General features: G+C 38.3%; 2 pseudogenes; one reads left to right on the top strand and one right to left on the bottom strand.

Moving 5' to 3' along the window:
- Positions 1 to 719, bottom strand: LOC133776214 (general transcription factor IIF subunit 2-like; annotated as a pseudogene).
- Positions 720 to 2,824: 2,105 nt separating this feature from the next.
- The window catches only part of LOC133775775 (cytochrome P450 2C16-like), a 33,739-nt pseudogene continuing 15,987 nt past the window's right edge, over positions 2,825 to 20,576 (top strand).

The following is a 20,576-nucleotide window of genomic DNA, read 5'->3' as shown; positions in this document are numbered from 1 at the left end:
TTAATCTTTCTTTTCTTCTCCCCTATAGTGTTTGTATTCTGGCCTCAGCACCCACATGTTTTTATGGATCATTTTACATTCTGAATACCAACTTCTTTCAAGGTTTCCTTTGGAAGCCCACAGGCTGTTTTGTGATGTCCACCAGGTCCTTAAGGTTGGAATACTAGTGCTTCTCAAAGGCTGAAAACAGCCTGGCTAAAACTTGCTGTTTATCAGCTTGGGTTCATTTTCCATCTTGTTTCTCCATTCATAGTCAATGTTGTATTGATGATTAGCAACAGGTTTATAATTGGTTGTTACAACTATACCCAGTTGTTGGGTTGGTCTTACTGCTTTGGGAGTTTGCAATCTGTTTGCAATCTCTTCAATCTCATGTATTCTCACTGGCAGCATGTTGGCACTCAGCTCTTTATTCCAGCTCCTTCCAGAGACAGCCTCTCCAAGGAGCTCTCAGTAAATACTGTTTACCATCCAGCAGTTTGCCAGACACACGGATGATCTTGAGAAGCACTGACTACAGCTGGCTTCGCAGCAGAATCTTCATCCAAAGTAAAGAACACCACAGTCCTTCCTGGATTCTTGGCAATCCGCAGTTTCTCAACTTCACCTTGTCCAGGTGCTTTAGCCCATTCCTGTGGCAAATATTTAAAAACCTTGACCAGACACACTCCAGTGTACTGTTTGGTGCCAGTCACATCGAGTTCCACGTACTTGGCCATGAGTCTGTTGGGGGTGGAAGTGAGTGAACTGGAGCAGCAGCCTCAGGACCTTGGGGGCTGTGGAGCAATTATCCTGAGCAAAAGGCTAGCATGGTGGAAGGTGGACTGCAAGGAGACAGTGCTGATCACCTGCCAAGTTAATAGGAAACCTGGAACTGAGGAACACTGGAGGTTTCCATATTAAAATACGAATTTTTGGGGGAAGGAAGGTAGTGTGGAGGAATCACTATGTTCGTAAATTTGTATGTATGAAATGCATGAAGTTTGTATCCCTTATATTAAAAAAAGTGCCAGAGAAGCAATGACTTTGAACAGCCTTTGTCTTGACGGTTGAGGAACAGTTTTTTTTTTTCCTTCATACTATTTTGAACTCTTTCCTCAACATAGAGATAATCATATGTGTATAAATTTAGTTGAAAATAGATCTTAGTAAAAATATGAGTGGGAATAAGAGAGGGAAGAAAAAGAAAGGTGAGAGGATCAGCATGGTGGGAGGAACTCACTGTTGTAACTGTGAAATGTATGGAATTTATAACTGTAAATCTGTTACTTCTTTATACATTTGTATAAACATACTTCTAAGGGTACAGTTTAAAAACTTGCCATGGGTTTCCAAATACCGTTAAGCACAGTGGTAAAAATAGCATTTTTAGAGATAAAGTGAGCATTTGGATAGGATTAAGTATTATAGTGATCACATTGATTGAATGAAACAGATAGAATTAAAAAGGAGTGAATGCTCCAACATAGGAAGCAGTCCACACAGCAAACTCACAGAATGAAGCAGCTGGGACTTGAACCAAAGCCAATATGGATGCCCCACAGCACCGGCCCTGGAAAACTGGGATTCTAAGACAATCTCTCTTACTGATGTATTTGTGACACTATATGTCACTGAGGTACATATTGCTCATTCCTGAACATCAAAAAAATTTGGACTAGTTGATCTCAGAGATCACTTTTATCTTTGGATTATATGTGATCATGGGACTAGTGTTTCAAGTAGCACTTAATGTTCCATCTGGGACTCCTGACATCCCTGGACGGGCCTGAGTTTCAGTCTCAGTGCTGCTCCCATTCCAACGTCCTGATGATGCAAACCCTGGGAGGCAGCAGGCCATGACTCACATTCTTGGGCCATGCTGCCTATGTGATTGACACGCATTGAGTTCTCAGCTCTCAATTTTAGTCTGACAGAGCAACAGTCACTGTAGGCATTAGAGGAGTAACCAGCAAATGGGAAGTCTCTGTCTCTTCTTTCTTTCCCAATCCATCTCTCTACTTTTCAAGAAAGATTATCCAGGATTTTCATAAACACTATGTGTATATAAACAGTCCAGGCAGGATGTCAACTCATGGGAAAGGAGGAAACCGAGGTCACTTATCTTCAAGGAGTAATGTGATTGCTGTACAGAGAGTGACAGAGCTCATTGAAACCAAAACAAATTGATATGGTTCTGTTAAGAGTTTAGAACTATGTGAATTAGGCAGAAAATGTCTTCTCTTTCTCCTGAATGTTGCATGAATCAAGAAGTAGAACTGTGGCCGGCGCCGCGGCTCACTAGGCTAATCCTCCACCTTGCGGCGCCGGCACACAGGGTTCTAGTCCCGGTCGGGGCACCGATCCTGTCCCGGTTGCCCCTCTTCCAGGCCAGCTCTCTGCTGTGGCCAGGGAGTGCAGTGGAGGATGGCCCAAGTCCTTGGGCCCTGCACCCCATGGGAGACCAGGAGAAGCACCTGGCTCCTGCCATCGCATCAGCGTGGTGCGCCGGCCACAGCGTGCCAACCGCAGCGGCCATTGGAGGGTGAACCAACGGCAAAGGAAGACCTTTCTCTCTGTCTCTCTCTCTCACTGTCCACTCTGCCTGTCAAAAAAAAATAAAAATTAAAATAAAAAAAATTTAAAAAAAAAGAAGTAGAACTGTTCAAGTTCTAAGTATTGAACCCGATTTTGATCAATTTTTTTGGTAATTATTCACCAAATTGATATTGATTTTCAAAGCCACAGATTAGAGTGAATCATGAAATAGTGAATCATAGCTTACTCTAAAAATGTTGGTAAATCCAGGTAAACTGAAGGCCTTGTTTGAGGAAGACAGCAAGACATGGGACACACGACGACAGTTCAGAAGTCTGACATCAGCAGACTGTGTGCCTTCAGATATGGAGCAGAATCTCAGGGCCAAGTTTCCTCATCCCTCAAATTGAATGATTTTACCTTAGGAAAAGGTAACAGAATCCGAAGAATGTGTAAGGTGTGAAATTCTTTGTTAATTGTCAGAATCTCTCTGTTCATGGCCAAACATTCTCTAAGTTGATCTCGACAAGACTTAATTTTTACAAATACAGTTCAGAAATAATAGCACTAGCCAATTTACAGAATCATCTGATGATACTGTAAAAAACATGCCTTTGTATAAGCATAGTCATTGGTGATCTAGTAACGTTTATCTTTCAGTGAGGTTTACCTTCTCGTGAACACAGTGTCACCTCCTGTTCAGGTCAACAAGTTGTGGTTCTTTGAGCTGTGGGTCCATTGAGTGATTTCCCTTCCTCTCCTCCTCTAGTGCATCTGCAAGAGCACTCTTTCTAATATTTCCCTGAATTGCCGCATTATCTCACTTTTCATTTCAGACCATGACAGACCCAAAGCAACAGAATCATCCTTGGCTGGAGTTGAACATGAGGTGAGGGTAGTTCTTGTTTCCCAAGAGTTTCCCTCAGATTCTCTGGGATTGTCTCTTTCCTTAGTTACACTGACTGAATTTTACCTCTACAGTGAATCAACAGGAAGAACCCTGTCTTTTTCTGTTCATGTGAGCACATGTGGTTTTTTTTTATCCTTGGAATTAATTAAAGGAGCTCCTATTGGGTGTGATGTCTGCTTTATTATGAAAATAGTGTGTTGTTTATTGAGTGTCACTAATATTTTAGGATTCCTTTATTTGTTGAACTTCTGGAGGCTGCCTGTGTGTAGGACTTAGTACACAAGATGGGCATCAGATCTCAAAGAAATCCCCCGGAATAGACACTGTGGCTGAGAAGATCAGCTGCTGCTTTTGACACAGGCATTCAATGTCATAAGCTTGGGTTTGATTCCTGGTTTCACTGTTTGAGCTGGTTTATGCTAGTTCTATACAGGAGGGGTTTGGGGCACTAGAAGATTTCTCAACTCTTGGGCCCCTTTCACCCATGTGGTAACTTGGATTGACTTCTGGGTTTCTGATTTGACCTGTCTCAGCCTTTGCTGTCTGTGGAATTTGGGGGAGTGAAGCAAGATACAGGAAATGGTTCTCTAACCCTGTCTAATCTCTCTCTCTCTCGCTCGCTCTCGCTCTATCACTCTCTGCCTTCCAATAAAGAAAAATAAAGTTTTTAAAACTAAATTAAATTTTATTTAAAACAACTCTCCAAAAAAAAATTAAACATAAAAACACAAATTCCTTTCTGTGACTTGTGAGCCTGTGACCCTGTCCAGGTCCTCTGTTGTCTATGAATCTCTATTCACTTGAAAATTAAAATTAATATTCTCTGCTTTCTCAAGTTTTCCTTTTAAAATTTAATGGCAAAAATCATGCCAATTGATTTAGCTAGTGATTTGGTCATTTCTGGTTATTAAATATTTATGGTGTATGGTTACTTTCTAATGTTTAGTTATTTATAATATTATTAGAATACACTAAATGTTTTAAAGCTGCCATCATTGAGTACAAAGTGTCTCAGGTTTTGACATAGCTTCAAGACACACTAACATATATATTGTATATGCATGTATAATACATTATAAAAGTCATAGCATACTATGATTTCTCTAGTCATAAATTCTCAACTGGTCATTATACACAGAATAGAATTTGGCATGATTTTGTTGTATCATAATTAATTCTCTATCATGACTGCACATTGAAACCATTTGTTTTTTTTTTTTTTTCCAATTACCAATACATGGGCACAACCCAGTACAATGAAATTACCATTTCCTGAATGAGCACAGGAAAGAACATGATGCAACTAAAGAATATGTTGTTTTCATCTCTGTCATGGAGGCAAAGTCCACTCAGAAGAGAGGATAAAGTGCATCATTGCTTGACCCCTCAGAGAAGAATTTTAGCGAGAGTGGTATAAAAGCCTGTGCTTCCCAGCTCACAGTGAATCCAGGAAGAAGAGAATGGATCCAGTTGTCCTGGTGTTGGGTCTCTGCTGTTTACTTCTCCTTTCACTCTGGAAGCAGAATGCTGGGAGAGGGAAGCTTCCTCCTGGCCCCATTCCTTTCCCAATCATTGGAAATATTCTCCAGATAGATGCTAAGGACATCAGTAAATCCCTAACTAAGGTAAGTATTCATTATGCTCTTCCTGTGGCATACAAAGGGAAAATAGATTGACTCTTTTTAAAATAAAATTTATCTCTGGATGCAGATTCTTATGACAGAGGATTATAAACCAAAATGCTCTCTGTAAGCTTTGATGCTTCTTCTACCAATTTCAGGAGTTGAGAAATATTTAGGTCCCTGTAGATAGAATCAAAATAACTAAGTGACAAGAATCAGGAGTACTGCTGACCTTTGATTTTCAGCCATTTGCCTGAAGGTCAGTGATAAGTGAAGTGCTTCTGATACAAATTTCATTCAATAAATCATCTATTATATATACATGTGGTTTCTTTTTTCAGAATATCCATGGAAATTGAACTTCTCTGCAGAATCAATAAAAACGGGTATCACTATGGGTTCTGAACTAGTCTAGGTGAATCAAAGACAGAAGTAAACATTCAGTGGCCAACTGGTGGCATCAGAATTCTATTAGATTCTGTGAAATCCTGCTGTGTGGCCCAGGATGCTACAAGATGGAAAAAAATTGTTCCTCCCTAAACGCTGCTTGCAATGTCCTGGCCCTGTCTATGTTGCTATTGCTTTTTGTTCTTCCTCTTCTTCTTCTACTCCTACTCCTTCTCTTCCTTGTCTTCATCATCTTCCTGCTGCTCCTCCTCCTTCTTACCCCCTCCTCCCTTGATACCCCTCCCTCCTTCTCCTCCTCCTTTTCTTCTTTTTCCTCTTCTCCTCTTCCATCTTCTTCTTCTCCTCCTCCTTATTATTCTTCTTCTTCAAGATTTATTTGATTTACTCAAAAGACAGAATGACAGAAACTAAGTACAGACAAAGCAAGAGATCTCCTGGCCAGCACTGCAGCTAAGCAGCTTGGGCCTCCTCTTGTGGTGCCGGCATCTCATATGGGCGCCTTTTCAAGACCGGGCTGCTTCACATCTGATCCTGCTGCCTGCTAATTATCTTGGGACAGCATCAAAGCATTGTGCAATTTCTTGGGCCCCTGCAGACACGTGGGAGACTGGAAGAAGCTCCTGGCTTCTGGAAACTCTTCCTGGGTCTCCCACATGGGTGGCAGATTTTTTTTTTTCTTACAAGATTTATTTTACTTATTTGAAAGGCAAAGTGACAGAAAGAGACACACAGAAAAAAAATCTTGTTTATTCTCTTTCTGTCCTTTAAATGCCAGTAGATTTCAAACTCGGCTGGGCATTAGACTTACTTGGGGTGACTTTTAAGGACATACAACACTAGTGACATTGGGACCCTACTGAGTCAGGATCCTCATGAGAAGGACTTGCCATATGATCCTGAAGTCATCTGGGTATTGATTTCAAGCCACAGAGTTTGAATAGGCAGCAAATACCCTCTAATTACTGGCTGCAGGAATCTGGAGATTAATTTAGAATTCCAGTCCCAGTTTCTTTATTTATAAAATAGTGCAATGAAACTTGTTAAGTGTATTATCTGATAATTATGTTTGAGAAATTGTGACATATTTTCCTCCACAACCAGGTCTACTGCTCTGAGATGTGTTGCTCACAATGTGTCTGATTATCAGTTCAGTTTCTAAATTACTTTGTTTTTAATCCTCTCTTCTAAGCAAAGTGAAAGATTGAAAATCAGGTTTTCTGTAGGTAACACATACATACACACAAATGCACAGTTCCCAAGGCTTTCCAAATTATCCTCTACCTTGTTGGGGTAAAAAAATTTTGTCTAAATATGTAGAGTACTATAAATGTTTAGAAAGCCTGACAGAGAAGCAAGTAACTCAGGTTTCCTAATGTCCTGTTCTCTACCATGTATTCTGACCACTTTTAATCAAGATGCCCTTTTGGAGGGGGCTGTGAGGTGTCTATAGCTATGAATTTGGTAGCTCTTTACCTATAAAATCTATTGATCATTTGATGGTAACATTTGCACTGTACAAATCTGCCATCTAAAATGAAAACCTCTCCTTCATATTCATTTGTTTATCTGTAAGATGAGAGACTTGGCTTAACTTATGGGTAAGTTTTAAATTGTATTAAAACACATTTTGCTATTTGGTATAGTTGTGCAGAACAATATGTTAGAATCAACTAAAAGACAACTTTGCTCAAGTATGTTAAATATGGAAAGCAATTGGAGATACTGGCTGGTCATGTCTCAAGAAAGGAAATTTTTTTTTTTACATTGAAACTCTTGATAAAGAAGACTCCAATTACTTTTTGGCTTCCTCAATCTAGGATGTATGCTTGAAATAAATAAATAACATTCTCATTTTACTCCTTTAAGGAAACATATCCATCTTAAATTTATAGTTTCCTTACTTTTCTAAAATTTTTCTTTAAAGTGAAAGTCAGACATTTTGATAGACACACCACACACACACACACACACACATCACACAAAGAGGGAAGGAAGGAGGGAGGGAGGGAGAGAGAGAGAAAGAGAGAGAGAGAGAGAGAGAGAGAGAGAGATCTCATCTGCTAGTTCACTCCCCAATTTACCACATAGCCAGGCCTATAATCGAGCCAGAAATATATGCTTGATTAGGTCTCCCACTTGTGTGGCATGAATTCAGCTACTTGAGCCATCACCTGCTGCCTTCAATAGTCAGAATTGGCAGGAAGCTGGAGATAGGAGTGGGGCCTAGTGTTGAACCTAGCACTGCATTTGGAATGCAAATCATCTTAAATGGTATCATAAGCTTCATAATTTAGTTTTTGTTTTTTCTCATATTACATGGATGCCTTCAGCTTTAACAATTTTTTTTCATTTAAGTGTGTGAATTTACCCACAATTTGTCTCTTTTTCTCTCTCTACTGGTTCAACACTTCATTTTTCATTATTTGTGACTATTTGTTATTTATCTATAAGAAGTTTCCTGGCCCACACTATTTTCTGCCTTCCATTTCAGTGTATTATTGTCTAAAGACATTGTACACATGCATGATTCTGGTTTGAAAATTGAATTATTAAAACTGTTTTCATTATCCTTCCCAAATAGCAGATCTCTTGTGATAAAAGGGTACATCGAAAAACAATAAATGTGATTGAGTATTGGAAATTTCATTATTTAGCTATTATTTAGTCAGCTCAGGCTTATAGTAAAGTGATGTTTGTTTTATTTCATTTCTGTCATTTTTTTTCTGTCACAGGAATTTATAGGCAAGACATTGCTTAACATTTCTAAATTAGAATGGACAAAAATATCGTGCTTTATTTGTATATTTTAATGGTGTTTTAAAATTGCTTTCAATTCTTCAGCCTCACTCTGTGATCCCACCTTTATCCTGGGTTGTGCTCCCTGCAATGTGATCTGCTCCATTATTTTCCATAATCACTTTGATTATAAAGATGAGGATCTTTTTAAACTGATAGAAAGATTAAATGAAAATGTTAGGAATCTGAGCTCTCAATGGTTGCAGGTGAGAGTGAGATCTTTTGTTCCTGAGAAACCATTTATGCTCCATTTTACTCCTGACAGGTGCAAATTTCTACATAGACCAAGATGTGAAGAGAAACTTCATAGAGCACAGTCCCAATAGAGCTGATGTAATTGAACACTGTGAAAGGTGATGGTAATTTTTATTTATACAGAGCAAAATGAGTGTCCAAATACTGGGCTAATGTTTATGTCCATTATCTTCTTGTCCAGTGATTTTTCCACTAAGCTCTAAGCCCTATTTCTATGAAGCCACTTCGATGACTGAACAAAGAATGTCTTTGTCACTCAATGGACATCCAGGCTGTTCTTTTTTTTTTTTTTTTTTTTTTTACAGGCATAGTGCACAGTGAGAAAAAGAGACAGAGTGAAGGGTCTTCCTTTGCCGTTGGTTCACCCTCCAATGGTGCTGATCCGAAGGCAGGAGCCAGGTGCTTCTCCTGGTCTCCCATGCGAGTGCAGGGCCCAAGGACTTGGGCCATCCTCCACTGCACTCCTGGGCCACAGCAGAGAGCTGGCCTGGAAGAGGGGCAACCGGGACAGAATACAGCGCCCCGACCGGGACTAGAAACCAGTGTGCCGGCGCCACAGGCGGAGGAATAGCCTATTAATCCGTGGTGCCAGCCAGGCTGTCATTTTCTTAAAATATTTATGATTATGATGGCAGGGTCAGAGAGAGAGGGAGAAACAAAGGGGGGAGGAGGAGGAGGAGGAGAAGAAGTAAAGAGAGAGAGAGAGAGAAAGATACCTTCTATCTGCTGCTCACTTTCTGAACACCCATAACAAACACGGCTAGGACTCAAACCTGCACACAATATGAGATGCGGGCTTCACAAGTGGTAGCTTTACCTGCTGCACCACAATGCCATCATTTCGTATTATATTTTAAGTTTATAGCAAATGATTTATGAAACAAAATGAGAATCATATAAAGAGCAGTTTAAACTATAAGAACAGGCCGGCGTCGCGACTCACTAGGCTAATCTTCTGCCTGCAGTGCCAGCACTCCGGGTTCTAGTCCCGGTTGGGGTGCCGGATTCTGTTCCGGTTGCCCTTTTCCAGTGCAGCTCTCTGCTGTGGCCCAGGAAGGCAGTAAAGGATGGCCCAATTGCTTGGGCCCTGCACCCACATGGAAGACCAGGAGGAAGCACCTGGCTCCTGGCTTTGGATCAGTGCAGTGTGCTGGCCACAGTGGCCATTGGGAGGTGAACCAACGGAAAAGGAAGACCTTTCTCTCTGTGTCTCTCTCTCACTGTCCACTCTGCCTATCAAAAAAAAATTATGTGTGAGTCTAGAAAATTAAATTGATCTTTGATAACCTGGTCAGACTTCTCACACTCAAATATTTCTATTAGCATATAGAAATACCACATATTTACAGTAAAAGCATTCTTCTTAAGATGGACATTATTTTATTCATATTTATATCTGTAATTCCTATTTATGGCAGGGTTTGCATGTATATATGTATACACATGCATTATAAGGTTTAACAAATTATTGTACTCTCTTTTAGGTTTGCAATAATTTCCCTGCTCTCATTGACTATATACTGGGGATTTATAACACCTTAGTAAAAAAATGTTGATTATACAAAAAATTTGATTATGAAGAAAGTGATAGAACACCAAAAATCTCTGGATGTTTATTAAAACCCTAGGGACTTTATTGATTGTTTTTTGATCAAAATGGAGGAGGTAAGATGTTCACAACAGCTTGTTATTTGTTTTCTTGTGTATTTTTAGATTCATTGAATAATTCTGTATATACAATGGATATTTAAATGATCAGGCTGCTTTGACAAGCAATTTACATATCTACAGAATGAATGAACTCCCAGTATTAGGAAAAATATTAGTGTACTTTATATAAATTTTGTGGAAATAACGAATTAAAAGATAAGTTATTTTGGTGTAAAAAAAAACGAAAGCCAATATATATTTCCCATAATGTACATTACCATAAACGTGTTTAAGGCACATAATATAAAATTAAGTTGTTAAATGATTAGAATACCTCATCCTTGTTTTTAGATAAAAATAATCCTGCAAAGGAAACACATAGTGCACATCTCCTGTGCAAATAATTACAATTAAAAAAATCACAAAGTGTCATGGTGTAATGTGAAGATGACATCAGCATTGCACAAGTGTGAGGGAGAGAGGAACATAGCTTAATTTGCATATCCTACACATTGAAGGAGGTCTTTAGAAATTTTCAGTGCAAAACAGGAGAGGGAATTTCAGATGGAGTGAGTGGTGTGTGTGGAGGTTTTCAGTTGTATAATGGGAAAGAATAGGTAGAAGAGAGAAATAAATTTAGCTGAGTGTAACACAATAACTTGTACAGATGTGGAGGTAGAGGTTGGTGTCGTGAAGGCAACCTGGGAGCATGGATCGTGTCATCACTGCATTGTTTGTTGAAAAGGCTATTTTCCCCCATTGAATACATTGGCACCTTGGTCATAAGTCATATGAACATAAATATAACTTTGTTTGTAGGCGGTCATTTCCATTCCATTGATCTATGTGTATGTTATCGTGCCAGCTGTACATCTTGAAGTCTTAACTACAGTACTTTTCAGGTAGAGAAGTGTGAGATTTTTAACGTTGGTTGTTCTTTCTCAAAACCATTTTGGCAATAATAGGTTCCATGAATTTCAATAAAAATTTTAGGACAAGCTTATAAATTTCGACAAAGACACCTGTGAATATTTAGAGGGATTGCATTAAATCCATAGACCTTGTCATTATTGTCATGTAAAAATTGAGAAGAATCTTAAATAACATGACATGAACCATTTTAAAGGTCACACTGGTGTTACTTAGTGTATTCTCAATGTTGTCCAAACACCAACTCTCTCTACTTTCAAAACCTTTACATCACTCCACAGAAACCAATCCTCTACATTAAATGATCACTTCCCAAACCTCTACCCTGACAGGCAGTGAGCTTTAATCTGCTTTCTGTCTCTGTGGATTTGCATATTATAGATAAAATATATAGATAAAATATAAATAACATAAATAACATAAATAAAATATAGATAACATATTATAGTAAAAGCCTAGTATTCCATGTTATATGTACACACACCAGAATTTTTTTATCATTCTATTGATGAATGTTTGTGTTATTTCTTCTTTAGGCTCTTGGAAATAATGCTTCAATGAACATCTCTTCATGGACACACTTTAATTTTCCAGGGTATACCTAAATGTGAAATTTCTGGGTCATATGGTAATTTATTTTCTTTATAATTACCATGGGAATACTGTTAACATTCTAAATCTGTAACAGTCTATTTTAAATTGATGTTAGCTTCAAATTGCATTCATTAATTCTTTCCCTATCTAGCTCCATCACCCCCTTTTTGTTAGTTATGGATTGTATGAAAAAAAATTCATGTAATCTTTAGAGAGAAATACTTACTTCTTTTCTATTTGAATACATTTATTTCTTTTTCATATCTAATTTATCTGGCTAGACCTTCTACAGCTATGCTGAAAAGCAGTGGTAAAAGTACACATTGATTGTATTATTTTCCTCCTTTTTATTTCAGAAAATAAGATTTGGGCTTTAAAATTTTAATAAGATTCAGTTTTGTAATTTTTCAAAACCTTCTGTATAATGATATGGAAGTTTATTTGTATTTTCTGAGTCCCTTTTTATCATGAAAGCATTACATTACTCAAACTTCTTTGTTTCAAAATTTTATTAAGGCATTTCATATATACAAATTAAGGAACATAATGATTTCTCCCAACCTATCCTTCCTCCCACTTGCACTCCTAACTTCTTTTTCCTCCCCCTCCCCCTCTGCTTCCCATTCTTAGTTTTTGCAAACATCTATTTTCAGTTAACTTTATTACCCTACACTAGGATAAGAGTTCAACAAATAGTATGAAGAAAAAAAAAGCTCCTCAATGGTTGAGACAAGGGCTATTCAAAACCATCACTTCTAAAAGCGTCAATTTCATGCCTACAGATTATCTTTAGGTAAGCTATTAGTTGGCACAGATCAGAGAGAACATATGGTATTTATATTTTCAGGACTGGCTTATTCTAATAAAGATAATGGTTTCCAGCTAAATCAATTTTGTTAGAAAATACAGGATTACTGGTTTTTTACTAACTGATCTATAATGTACTATAGTGTGTATATATCATAATTTCTTTTACAGTCTTCAGTTGATGGACATTTGGGTTGATTCCATATCTAAGCCTTTGTGAAATTTGCTGAAATAAACAAAGGGGTACATACAATTCTTTCATATGCTGATTTCTTTTTGTTTGGGTAAATTCCTAAGAGTGGAATGACTGGGTCTTATGGTAGATCTGTATTCAGATTTCTGAGGTACCTCCATACTGTTCTCCATAGTGACTGCACCAGTTTACATTCTCATCATCAGTGGATTAAGGTGCCTTTTCCCACACACCCTCATCAGTATTTGTTGTTTGTTGAATTCTGTATGAGAGCCATTCTAACTGGTGTGAGGTGAAAACTTATTGGGGTTTTCATTTGCATTTCCCTGATGGCTTGTGATCCTGAGCATTTTCTCAAGTATCTATTGGCCATTTGAATTTCCTCTCTTTAAAAATGCCTATTTAATTCCTTTGTCCATTTCTTCACTGGGTTGTTTGTTTTGTTGTTGTGGAATTTGTGGAGCTCTTTATAGTTTCTGGATGTGAAGCCTTTATCAGTTGCATAGTTTGCAAATAATTTCTCCCATTCTGTTGGTTGCCTCTTACCTTTGCTGAGTGTTTCTTTTGCAGTGCAGAAGTGTCTTAGTTTGATGTAATCCCACTTGTCAGTTTTGGCTTTGATTGCCTGAGGTTCTGGGGTCTTTACTAGGAAGTCTTTGCCTATGCCAATATCTTGCAGAGTTTCTCCAATGTTCTTTAGTACTTTGATGCTATGGGGTCATAAAATTAGGTCTTTGATTCATTTTGAGTGGATTTTTGTATAAAGTATAAGGTAGTGGTATTGTTTCATACTGCTGCATGTGGAGATCCAGTTTTCTCAGCACCATTTGTTTAAGAGACTTCATATCCATTAAATAATAATTTCGTGCTCCGCAGTCCCTGTCAACCACCATTCTACATTCTATCACCTTGTGTTAGCTTTTCTAGGTACATGTAACTTGATACAAAAAATGTTTCTCCTTCTGTAACTGGCTTTTCCTACTTGGCATAATGTTCCTATTATGCACTATATCTTTTTATGTTATATCCAGTAACATATATTCATAATTATGCTATAAGAATTTTATTTAAAAACTTATATTAAACATAAAAATATTAATTTTTACCATTACCTTTAGAGTCACTCTTTTTTAATTATTTATTTAAACTTTTATTTAATGAATATAAATTTCCAAAGTACAGCTAATGGATTACAATGGCTTCCAGCCCCATAACTTCCCTCACACCCACAACCCTCCCCTTTCCCGCTCCCTCTCCCCTTCCATTCACATCAAGATTCATTTTCAATTCTCTTTATATACAGAAGATCAGTTTAGTATATATTAAGTAAAGATATCAACAGTTTGCCCCCACATAGTAACACAAAGTGAAAAAAGAGTGTTGGAATATCAGTTATAGCATTAAATAATAGTGTACAGCACATTAAAGACAGAGATCCTACATGATATTTTTTAAAAATTGATTAATTTTGTATGCAATTTCCAATTTAACACCAGGTTAAATGAAGGTAGGGGTCTTGTTTCATGCTTCTGCATGTGGAAATCCAATTTTCCCAGAACCATTTATTGAATAGACTGTCCTTAATCCAGGGATTGGTTTTGGATCTTTGTTCAAATATAAGTTGACTGTAGATGTTTGGATTGATTTCTGGTATTTCTATTCTGTTCCATTGGTCTATTCTTCTGTTTCTGTACCAGTCCCATGCTGTTTTGATTACAACTGCCCTGTAGTATGTCCTGAAATCTGGTATTGTGATGCCTCCGGCTTGTGTCTCCATATGAATTTCAGCATCATTTTTTCCAGATCTGAGAAGAATGCCTTTGGTATTTTGATTGGTATTGCATTGAATCTGTAAATTGCTTTTGGGAGAATGGACATTTTGATGATATTGATTCTTCCAATCCATGAGCATGGAAGATTTCTCCATTTTTTGGTATCCTCTTCTATTTCTTTCTTTAAGGTTTTGTAATTTTCATCGTAGAGATTTTTAACGTCCTTGGTTAAGTTTATTCCAAGGTATTTGATTGTTTTTGTGGCTATTGTGAACGGGATTGATCTTAGAAGTTCTTCCTCCGCCGTGGCATTGCCTGTGTATACAAAGGCTGTTGATTTTTGTGCATTGATTTTATATCCTGCTACTTTGCCAAACTCTTCTATGAGTTCCAATAGTCTCTTAGTAGAATTCTTTGGGTCCCCTAAATAAAGAATCATATCATCTGCAAAGAGGGGCATTTTGAGTTCTTCCTTCCCAATTTGGATCCCTTTAATTTTTTTTTCTTGCCTAATAGCTCTGGCTAAAACTTCAAGAACTATATTGAAGAGCAGTGGTGAGAGTGGGCATCCCTGTCTGGTACCAGATTTCAGTGGAAATGCTTCCAACTTTTCCCCATTCAATAGGATGTTGGCCGTGGGCTTTTCATAAATTGCTTTGATTGTGTTGAGGAATGTTCCTTCCATACCCAGTTTGCTTAGAGTTTTCATCATGAAAGGGTGTTGTATTTTATCAAATGCTTTCTCTGCGTCTATTGAGATAATCATATGGTTTTTCTTCTGCAGTCTGTTAATGTGGTGTATCACATTGATTGTTTTGCCAACATTGAACCATCCCTGCATACCAGGGATAAATCCCACTTGGTCTGAGTGGATGATCTTTCTGATGTGTTGTTGCATTCTATTGCCCAGAATTTTATTGAGGATTTTTGCATCTATTTTCATCAGGGATATTGGTCTGTAATTCTCCTTCAATGCTGCATCTTTTTCCGGCTTAGGAATTAAGGTGATGCTGGCTTCATAGAAAGACTTTGGGAGGATTCCCTCTTTTTCGATTGCCCTGAATAGTTTGAGGAGAATTGGGGTTATTTCTTCTTTAAATGTCTGGTAGAATTCAGTGGTGAATCCATCTGGCCCTGGGCTTTTCTTTGGTGAGAGGGCCTTTATTACTGTTTCAATTTCTGTGTCAGTTATGTGTCTGTTTAGGTTTTCTATGTCTTCCTGGCTCAATTTAGGTAGGTTGCATGTGTCCAGGAATCTATCCATTTCTGATAGATTTCCCTGTTTGCTGGCACACAAGTCCTTGTAGCAATTTCTGATGATTATTTTTTTTATTTCTGTGGTGTCTGTTGTTACGTTTCCTTTTTCACCTCTGATTTTATGGATTTGGGTCTTTTCTCTTCTTTTTTTCAGTTAGTTGGGCCAATCGGGTGTCAATTTAGTTTATTTTTTCAAAAACCAGCTCCTCGTTTGGCTGATTTTTTGTAATGTGACTTGGGTTCAATCCTGTTGATTTCTTCTTTGATTTTAATTATTTCTTTTCTCCTACTAGATATGGGTTTGATTTGCTGCAGATTTTCTAGATCCTTAGATGAACTGGAAGCTCATCTATTTGGTGCCTTTCCAATTTCTTGATGTAGGCACCTATTGATATAAACTTTCCTCTTAACACTGCTTTTGCTGTATCCCATAGGTTTTGGTATGTTGTGCTGTTATCCTCATTTACTTCCAGAAAATTTTTGATTTTTCTTTTGATTTCTTCTATGACCCAGTGTTCATTCAGGATCATGTTGTTCAATCTCCATGTGTTTGCTTATGCTCTAGGGATTCCCGAGTTGCTAATTTCCAACTCCATTCCTTTGTGGTCTGAGAAGCTGCATGGTATGATTCTAATTCTTTTGAATTTGCTGAGACTTGCTATATGGCCTAGTATGTGGTCAATCCTAGAGAAGGTTCCATGTACTGCTGTGAAGAATGTAAATTCTTTCTGTGTAGGATGAAAAGTTCTGTAGATATCTGTAAGATCCATTTGGGCTATAGTGTCGTTTAAATCTACTGTCTCCTTGTTGATCTTCTGTCCTATTGATCTGTCTATCTCTGAGAGTGGAGTATTGAAGTCCCCCAGTACTATTGTATTGGGGTATTGGGGTCTAAGTCTCCCTTTAAGTCCCTTAACAAGTCTTTTAAATAAACCAGTGCCCTGTAATTAGATGCATATACATTGATAATCATTATATCCTCCTGTTGAATGGATCCCTTAATTATTAAATAGTGCCCCTCTTTGTCTCTCCTAATTGTTTTTGTGGTAAAATTTATGTTATCCGATATTAGATGGCTACACCTGCTCTTTTTTCATTTCTGTTGGCATGGTATATATTTTTCCAGCCTTTCACTTTCAGTCTGTATGCATCATTGTTGGAAATATGTGTTTCTTGTAAGCAGCAAAAAGATGGGTTTTGTTCCTTAACCCAATCAGCCAATCTGTGTCTTTTTCTGGACAGTTCAGGCCATTAACGTTCAATGTGACTATTGAGAAGGAGTAACTATGCTCTGCCATTTTCCAAAGATATTTTCTAATATATGCTTTGAGATTCCTGTGATCCTTTGCTGTGAGGTTTCCTTCCTTTACCTTCTTTCATATTGGTGACCATGTTTCTGTGTTTCTGTGTGTAACACATCTTTAAGCATCTTTTGCAGGGCTGGACGAGTGGCGACAAATTCTTTCAATTTCTGTTTGCTGTGAAAGGTCTTTATTTCACCTTCATTCACAAATGAGAGCTTTGCAGGATATAATATTCTGGGCTGGCAGTTTTTCTCTCTTAGTACCTGGGCTTTATCTTGCCATTCCCTCCTAGCCTGTAGGGTTTCTGATGAGAAGTCAGCTGTGAGTCTAATTGGAGATCCTCTGAGAGTAATCTGACGTTTCTCTCTTGCACATTTTAGGATCTTTTCTTTATGTTTCACTGTGGTAATTTTAATTTCAACGTGTCGTGGTGAAGATCTCTTTTGGTCATGTTTATTAGGGGTTCTATGAGCTTCCTGTACTAGGATGTCCTTCTCCAAACCTGGGAAATTTTCTACTAGTATCTCACTAAAAATGCCTTCTAATCTTTTCTCCCTCTCCATGCCTTCAGGAACTCCTAGAACCCGAATGTTGGGTTTTTTAATAGTATCCTGAAGATTTCTGACAATATGTTTTAGATTTCTGATTTCTTCTTCTTTTCTTTGGTTTGCCTGTTTCCTTTCCTGTTCTCTGTCTTCTGAGTCCGATATTCTCTCTTCTGCTTCACTCATTCTGTTTTTAAGGCTCTCTAATGTGTTTGTCATTTGATCTATTGAGTTCTTCATTTCATTATGATTTCTCGTCACTATCACATTTTCATGTTCTACTAGTTGTTTCATTTCATTTTGATTCCTCCTTAATATTTCATTTTCACGAGAGAGATTTTCTATCTTGTCCATTAAGGAGTTCTGTAGTTCAAGAATTTGTTTTTGAGAACTTCTTAATGTTCTTATCAACTTTTGAGATCAGCTTCTTGCATTCTTGCATTTCCTCTATCTCTTCATCTTCACAATCTTGAATTGGGGTGTCTTGTTCATTTTTGGGCATCATAGTATCTTCCTTGCTTTTGTTACCTCGGTTCCTGCGTTTGTTGTTTGGTATATTGGAGACAATCTTTGTGGGTTTTGTTTGTTTTTGCTGTGGTATTTTTTCTCGTTATACTATGCCTGTAGATTAAGTGGGCTGTCTGCTTTGATGGATCCTTAGAGGCTGTGATGGGTGTGGCCAGAGAGCTCTGTTTGATTCTTCAAGTTTAAGGGTGTGCCAAAGGTGACTCACCCAGATTGTTCTCTCTCTCTCTCTCTCTCTCTCTCTCTCTCTCTCTTTTGACTCAGTTGGGACGTAATTCTGCACGGCTGAGTGGAATTGAGGGTAGTTGAAATCTGGCCTTTCTGTGTATTCATTTGATCTACCCTTGGGACCACACAAAGAGTTTATGCAGCCCTCAGTGTGTTCTCAAATTTCTTCACAGTCTCTCAGCAGGTTTCCTGAGTTCTCTCGCCCCCCCCCTCAGATATTCACAGTCTCAGATCATTAGCTTCACCTACTTTCACTAGATTCTAACCTCCTGTTTTTTCTCCCGACCAGAGTCAAGTTTTTCTTCGTGGCTACTAGGTTGCCGCTTTACATATGTAAAATGGCGCCTACTCTTTGTCTTGCTTGGCTTTGTAAGGTGAGTGGAGAGAGAGGCTAGTGTCCCTGCCGGTTCCCCTTATTTATTTGTTTTTCTCTCCTCCAGTCAGCCTGGTGAACTTTCCCCAGTGGGGCCTCAGGCCTCGTTCTGCCTTTCCCTGCCAATGTCTTGGGTTTCTGAGGTTTTTGTCTTACCTCCCCTTCCCGCGCTGGTGAAATTCTGTGGCTCAGCTCCCATGGCTTGGCTTCCACATGGTGGGCTCCCCATAGGTCCTCTGTGTCACATCCACTAGTTCCGGAAGCGTTTCTTCTGCAGTTTTTTTCTCGAGTCTTTTCCTGATGCTACAGTAACTCCACTTTTATTAAACTATTTTTCCCGGACTATTGGTGCGTGCCCTCACTCTCCACCATCTTGGCTCTGCCCCTAATTATTTTCTTTAAATATATACTTATTTATTTGAATGGCAGAGTTGCAGACATTAAGAGAGATATCTTCCATCCACTGGTTCACTCCCCAAATGTCTGCAATATCCAGTACTGGGCCAATCCAAAGCCAGAAGTCAGGAGCTTCTTCCAGTTTTCAAACAAGTGGGCAGGAGCCCAAGCACTTGGGGCATCTTCCACTACTTTCCCAGGAGCATTAGCAGGAGCTGGATTGGGAGTGGAGCAGCAGGGACTTGAAGCCTTGTCAATATGGGATGCTGGCTCTACAGGAGGTGACTATACCTGCTACACCACAGTGCCAGCTGCATACAGTTACTCTTAACAGGAATACTTATCTATTAGTATGTCTTCAACTTCTGAATTTCTCTTTGCTTTTCCTACTTTATTTTCTTTCTCTTTATTGTTATATTCTATTTTTTCACACATACTCTATAACTGTATTTCATTCTTTGTATATAATTTCCTTCAGCTCTTTGAACATTTTAGAAATTGAACTTAAAAGTTTTATCATAAGACCAATGACTTTGTTTCCTCAGAAATTACTTCTGTAAAATCATTTTTTAAAAATATTTCTTTAGCTGAAATGCAGAGTTACAGAGAGGCAGAGGCACAGAGAGAGAAAGAAAAAGAGAGAAAGACAGAGAGAGAGAGAGAGAGAGAGAGAGAGAGAGAAAGGTCTTCCTTCCACTGGTTTACTGCCCAGATGGCCGGAGTTATTGGAATCAGAATATGGGAGCCTGGAGCTTTCTCCAGGTCTCCCAAATGGGTTTAGAGGCTCTAGGACTGGGCCATCTTCTACTGCTTTCCCAGGCCATAGCAGAGAGCTGGATCAGAAGAGAAGTAGTCAAGACTCAAACGTGTGACCATATGGTATACTAGCACTGCAGGTGGCAGCTTTGTCTGCTGTGCTACAGTGATGGCCCTGTAAAATCATTTTTAAATTCTTAATGGATCATATTTCTTGCTTCTTTTTATAACATGTAATTTTTTCTTGAGAACTGGACATAATGTGTCAATTCTAGAAATCAGAATTTTCTGCATTGCAAAAACTATTGTTTTTCCTTGAAAAAGCCTACAACTACGTATTTATTTAGAAATTTTTGGATTATTTTAGCAAAGGATATATTTCCTGTCATGTGACCACTTAACTCTTCTTCCGTTTTCTTTGCTAATGGTCAGTGATGTGAAACAGATTTTATTAAAATCGGGTCCAATGAGAATAGAAAAAAATATTAAAGTCATTCTGCTTCTTTAAATCCCTCACTTAATGCCCTGGATAAGTTGTTGGGGCACATGGGATTGAAACAATGCCCAGCCCATTAACAACCAAAAGGTACAACTCCTTATTTTTAAAGGAAAATATTTCCCTTGCCCAGTCTGGGATCAGAAAGCCACACAGCAGCACAGGACACTGGCCCCAAAGTTGCCTGCCACAGAGCTGAGGTACAATGTATGTTGGCCTATATTTATACACAAGACGCCAAA

The sequence above is a fragment of the Lepus europaeus genome, chromosome 17, assembly GCF_033115175.1.
Source record: "Lepus europaeus isolate LE1 chromosome 17, mLepTim1.pri, whole genome shotgun sequence".
NCBI classification, from domain to species: Eukaryota; Metazoa; Chordata; class Mammalia; order Lagomorpha; family Leporidae; genus Lepus; species Lepus europaeus.
The sequence above is the reverse complement of the archived record's forward strand: the minus strand, read 5'-3'. Positions and strand labels throughout refer to the sequence as shown.